Genomic DNA, 6762 nt, shown 5'->3' with positions numbered 1-6762 from the left:
GACCTTCCGAACGAGGGGTCGAATTTATAACTACTAGGCCATCACTGCATTTTGTTTGCATGTATGTCTCATTCCTTGGCACGCCCTACAGCGCCAAATAGCTTTTCGGATTTAAACATATAACTGTCGTTGGATTCTTCTAAATTGTGGGACTGATAAAAGCTATAATTTGATCAGTCATGGTATTTTTATAATAAACTTATCCTATTTATTTACTTTAACAGAATATAAAGGAGATGTATGGTTTTTATCGTTTGTCTGTTTACAATATCGCTATATAATTATTTTGTTTTCATTACAACGATCCGATATCTGAGATTTCTGAGATTGCTCGATGTTTATCAAGCGAATATAATACTTTACTATAACATCGCCTAGATTTATCTGCTTGCGTACATTTTCATCTTGAATTCGAATCTCTTAATCGTCTTTTATTCAAGACTTATGAGACGAATGGCGATAAAATATTTCGTGGCTTGAAATAATTTAGCAAATATTTTTATATTCTTCGTCGAAATTTATATAAGACTTACTTAGTTTAAATCTTCAGTTAAATTAATAGTTTTGTTTGTCCATTTATTATAAAGAACATCTTTATTTTATATTCTACTAGCTGATCCGGCAAACGTTGTGTTACCATATAAATAAAAAATGTTAAGGGTGAACATCCCTTATCACTTAGGGGTATGAAAAATAGATAGTAGCCGATTTTCAGACCAACTGAATATGCATATAAAATTCGGTGAAAATCGGTAAAGCCGTTTCGGAGGAGTACGGTAACTAACATTGTGACACGAGAATTTTACTACTCGTCTTATTACATAACATACATCACAGTGTTATAGGGTTCTTACTTCAAATGCAGTAATGTATTCACAAGCGCATAAATAAAGCAAAAATTAAGACTAAACCGAATCGAACCGAACCGATCTCCACAATAGACGGACCTCACAATAAAACCTATAAAATTTATATCTACCCTCAATAACAGTAGAGAGAATACGTAATGAACATTAGGAACAAAGGCGTGCGAAAAGAGCCGATAGCGAATTGTATAGGTGAGAATTGGTTAGCGCTAAAACGTACAAAATTTATCTTTATCACTACCAAAACAAAGTCAACAATGGATTGCCACTAACGGGATCCAAATGAAACAATTTTTGTGTGAATCCAAATCGAGCTCTACGAATGACGGGTAAAGGTTAATTTTGAGTGGAAATCGTAAGCCAGAATCGAAGATAAGTGAGGTGGAGCGGTCCTGTACCGAAATAAAAGTTGTGATGGTTTTGGTTAAGTCGCAGTTGCAGCGTTGCACCGTAGACTGTCTACGGTGCTACGCCGTAGCTACATGCTACGGTTAACGACAAAATGATAGCGTCGTTCATTCCTTTTCAAAATTAAATTTGGCGACGGTTTAAATAATCTTTACGTTTAAGATGGTATTATATATTTTGTTTTAATACGTCTGAAATTACATGATAAGTTACCGGTAATCCTCTCAATGGTGCAAATGAATAGCATTCCACGAAAGTTTAAAAAACTGGTTATAAATAATTTAATCATGAATATAAATGATTAATCAGTTACTTACCTGGGGTTAACCATAGGTACGTTGCTACCCTTGAGAACTAAGGCGGAACGCCTCGGATAAGTATGTCTCCCTTACCACATCCTCCAAACCGGAACACATCAAGGCTGTTGTCAGGCAGAAATAAGCAAGTAAGACATACTAACAATATCTGTATCAAAGGTTACCATGGTAACCTTTACATTCCATTTATGTAGAAACACTGTTAGCTAAATTTAATTAAGTATTAGTATAGTATACTATAGTATTCGTAAAGATTTTTAATAATAAAAAAAATAACAAAAAAAAAACTGACTTCTATGTCACGACAAAGTAAAAAAAATTGAAATAAATGTTGGTTTACATAGAAGTCGGTTACATAGAAGAAGGTTGGCATAGAAGTCGGTTTTACTTTTTTGTTAATTTTTTTTTCACCCTTTTTAGTGATGATATGCAAACGTTTGTATTGATATTATGTAAAATTGTATAAAGGTGATCATGAATAAAGGTAAGGTCTGAATTCATACGGATTGGACCCACCCGCTCGCAGGGCGCTATCGCGCCCTTCTCGCTTAGTTTTACATTGTCTTATATGTTCCAACCTAACCTAACCAATTCAATACGAAACACTATAGGCGAGGCTATATGAGATACTATATTATTGGCTAGGTTAAGTAGGAACAGAAAAGTAAATAAATCAAACTAGGTGGTAAAACTCTGCGAGTGGGTCAGTTCAATTTACCTTAATTCAATAGTTAAGAAAAACTACAACATATTCATTAATCATATTTTATATTTGTAAGAAGTAATTGTCAAGTTACTGTGGTTTAGGCCAGTAGTGTCCCTGACTCACTAGAATACTTGAGACTTGAAGGTCAAAGTTATCAGGGTTAAGACCTTGAAGGTCAAAATTTTCATCCTATGTGTCTGCTTAGTGACGTTAATACATATAGGAAAGCACAAAATGGCTAACTCCTATGGTTTAGCTTGGAAGCACACCAGCATTATCAGAGAGAAAGTGTTGAAGGTCATTTTTTTCATTACATGTACCTGCTTAGGACCTGTAAAATAAGTCTGAAAGCACTAAATGGCTTATTCATGTGGTTTAGGCTGGAAGTACCTCTGCATCATCAGAGTTGAAGGTCAATTTTTTCATCATATATCTCTGTCTAACAACTTCATTACAACAAATGTCTAATCTATATACTTTACATGGGAGGCACCTCTGTATCATCAGGATTGAAGAATTGAAGGTCATATCTTCCATCATATGTCAATACTCAAAGACCTTATCATATATTCGTAAGCTCCAAATGCCTAACTTGTATGGTTGAGGCAGGAGGCATTTCTGCATTACCAGGGTTGAAGAGTTGACGGTTGAATTTTCCATCATATCATGTTAATCTAGATACTCAATGTTTATTTTAAGTTTCATGAGAATTGAGTGGGCAGAAGGTAAGTTGTCATAAAATATGTAAAAAGCAGGGATAGTGATGATGATTTCCACCCCATAACTTAAGTTCTAATCATACGAGCATACTTATGTTAAGGTATGAAAGTACGGCAACAAAACACCCTTTCATATGAAAAAAGAAAATTGAAATTGGTTAAGAAATACTCGACTTATTGAAGTTTATATGAAATCTGGTTTTTCAATTTTCCGGGAAAACTGGCAAAAATTTTCAAATATCCTCAAAATGGGGTCCCATTTTGTGAAACTAGCCGCATACAATGGTGTATAAATCATGTCGATCGGTCGCGGCATCGTGAAAAAATCGCCAAACAAATATAAAAAAATATATATACGGTCGAATTGAGTAACCTCCTCCTTTTTGGAAGTCGATTAAATGAATAAATAAATTCTATCATCTGACAACACTAAATAATGTATATATATATATGTATACTTAAAAAGTATATATATATATATATACAGTGAATTGTTCAAATAAGAAACTTCAATCTAGTTGTAGTTTACCAAGTACGAGTATTTATAAAATATCCTTGAAAGACACTTCAATTCACAATTTACGAGATAACAGGTGAAGTGAGAAAAGTTTCATAAAAACGTAGTACTTACTACAGTTGGAGAAACTTTAAAAAATTCAATATTTCGCAATCTCTAACACGAAAGACAAGCAAATGAACAGCAGAGAACTGATAAGGAAATGTAGAAATCTTTATTTGTTGACAACGCTTTTTTATTTTGCTTTAGACATCACTATATTTTTAAAGAAATCTTGGTAGTTCGACACGGGTACGATGGCGTGACGATTTTCCAACTTATAGTATTGTATTATTCGAAAGGACAACAAATATTACAAATAAAGGATGTTTAATATTAGCCGGTAACAGTCTCTAGGCCGAAAGATATTTATATCGTGCTATAACTGTTAATGTCCACAGATCACAATCGACCCAATTAGGATTAATTCTCACATATATACGAGAAATATGATTAACATTAGAGCGCTCGCTAATTGGTCTATTTACAAATCAAAATTATTCTCTCAAAGTTTACACAAATCTCAATTTTGTACATTCAATTTGTGCTTCATTTAAATATTACCTCACTTAAAAGCTAATCAACTTCGTTAAACAAAGTTCAGGTAATCTGAGAGCTGAAAATGACCCCGAATGTCGCCTTTCAAAACTTAAATAGGTAATTTCGTAATCTGTTGATGTCTAAGAACCTCATTAAGGGCATTAAAAGTGGGGTCTGAACTTCTATCAAATAAAATAAAAGTTGATAGCAAAAGAAAAAACTTCTATATTAAAATATCTACTTTCTGATAATAATGTAGAATAATAAGTATGTAATCTAATCTAAGCCTAGCAGTGGAAAGATTGAAGGTGACAGAATAGACCGCTAAAGATGGGCACACATCCAACAAAATGATGAAAAGACTTGCATCTAGTAGCGGAGAGAGGCGCGTTGAAGAAGAATAAGTAAGTAGGGTTTACAAATACTTGGTATTTAAATGCAGCAGCATCGCTCTACAACTATTCCCGCAACGTACCCAAACATGTGCAGTTTGATCGCTGAATCTAGCCTTCAAAAAGACGAAAAATGGTTTCAAACTAGAATACAACACTGCTATTTTAAAGCATATTTTATATAGCGGTAGTGCCACAATAACCAGACTATATAAAATTATGTAGTCGGGCTGATTCAGTCCTTCACTTGGTAGCTAATACGGTTTATTCCTACTATGACCGCATAAAGATCCTATTTCACAAAGATTAGAAATCAATTGTCATCCTACCGGTCTTCTTTGCAAGGAATAACGATTCGATCCTTATCCGAGAGGAGATTCGCTTTCTTTTTATAAGCCCGTCTAGTCATGAGCTATTAGTGATAAGAAAAAAAAAATGTCACAGGTGTTTGAAACGCAGCAGCAAGCTCTTTCTATCGCTAATTTCAGTCCTATTTTACAAAAAAAAAACAAACATCAATAACCATAAATATAAAGTCCTTTTGAGTATATCTTGGAGTACCTACCTACAATGTTGTAATATAACGATCATAAGTTGCGAACGAATAAAAAAGTTACGTAAACGACGAGAGGCAAGAAATAATATGTGAATATAAGAAAAAAAGCGCTTTGAACTCGTCTCGTTTGATGTTCGAGTGTTCGGATGCGAATAAAATTCCTACTCTAGCTACCTTCCACTGAAGAACCGAATTTACATAAGCATTCGATTCAAAAACGTTATAAATTAGCGAGCGGCGCGAACCGGTACACGAGCCGCGCATAACTCAACCTAACAGCGTCATTAGAGTACCGCAATGGCGTTAACTAATAACTGGGACTTAAGACTTAAGGGGTGATCATTGAAGCTCAGTGACAGGGAAAGGTTTCTTTCAGATGTAATTTTTTTTGTGTGCCGAATTGCAGCGGGGGGTGCGCGGCGAGGGGTGGGGCCGGCCGGGTCCAGGCGTGCGCACCCGGCAGTGGCTGGCCGACCGCCGCGCGCTGCACACGCTCTGTCCCGCTCCGCAGACCCACGTTGGGCGCCATTCGTGTTGATGCCGGTATCGTAAATCTTATGTGATTCAAGTGCTGTGTGAAAGGATCGCTCCAGTGTTCTGTGATTGTTATAAAATAAACATAAATTCTGTAACTGAACCAAAACATTGGGGTTTTATTTCAATATAACCTTTGAGAACTTAGTGCTACAGATTAGTGTAATAAGTTATCTGATAACAGTTAGTGAGGTGTCAAGTGACGTGTTTTGGGCGCAAGTACTTTTGGTCGATTGTAACGTGTGATCGTTCGGAAGACAAGAAGTAAGTATACTACATCATCAGTATCGTTAAAGAATGACATCGACAAAATCTTAAAGGAATTGATCGTACAATACTCTAACAAGTAAACATCCAAACTCTTATCGCATGACGTTCTTAATGACACGTGTCAACTGAAAACCAATTCTTCTTCGGGACAAGTTGCGTTCTTACTTTACGACGCATGTCATGCCAAACTAGATCTTATTGTTACATTCATAGAAGCGGAAGCCGGTTGATGTTTTGTAAGGTCTTGAACGAAAAATTGGAGCGTCTCTTAAACATTGTTTTGAAGAGTACCGTCGAAATGGAGCGATTTACAAAGTTATAGGAATAAAAGGAAATGAAACAAATGTAAAGTACGCTCTGAAATGCTTTTTATAGCATAAAAAAGGCACAGGAAATAATTAAACGGTTTTATTTGGCGTCCATTATCACAGTTAAAAAGATTTTATATTGTGAGTTCCAGGCGTTTTAATTACTATTCGGACCCTAAATACTTCTTTTGTATTTGTTTGTATATATTTGACATTTGATTATTCTAATATTTTGGTAATATTAATCAGGTTTTCCTCACGAGGGCTATATAAAATATGGTAGATATACCATCTTTGTATTTGATGTGATTTTTCAACTTTATAATAAAAATGTTAAAGTAAAGTATCCGACACATTGGCACGACTTTATCTTGATGTTCCAACAGAGATTGGCCCAGAATTTACATAATTCGCTTCCCTTTACGAAGCTTCAAAACATTTCTTAAATTTAAGCGTCAAAATTTCGGAGTTTTTACGACCTATTCACTTTTCTATTTGGCCGGCGAAATTTAGTCGTGTTTACTTTGAAATTGCTCGTATTTTGTTAAGTAGGCTGTCCTTTTGGATGTTTAATGAATTTTAAAATGTAA

The 6762-nt window shown here is 34.9% G+C and overlaps 1 protein-coding gene across 3 annotated transcripts in view; it reads left to right on the top strand.

The window, feature by feature from the left end:
• Window positions 1–5536: 5536 nt before the first annotated feature.
• The window catches only part of LOC140749051 (protein amalgam), a 243056-nt gene continuing 241830 nt past the window's right edge, over window positions 5537–6762 (top strand). For all 3 annotated transcript variants that reach the window (XM_073082068.1, XM_073082069.1, XM_073082067.1), the window contains exon 1: window positions 5537–5858. The gene's annotated coding sequence lies outside the window, so the exon portion shown is untranslated. The remainder of the gene's footprint in view (window positions 5859–6762) is intronic.

This window comes from Epargyreus clarus, unplaced genomic scaffold (genome assembly GCF_041222505.1).
Source record: "Epargyreus clarus isolate Ecla_fem2 unplaced genomic scaffold, WU_Ecla_fem_2.2 ptg000017l, whole genome shotgun sequence".
Lineage (NCBI taxonomy): Eukaryota > Metazoa > Arthropoda > Insecta > Lepidoptera > Hesperiidae > Epargyreus > Epargyreus clarus.
Note: the sequence above shows the minus strand (reverse complement) of the source record. Positions and strands in the feature narration are given on the sequence as shown.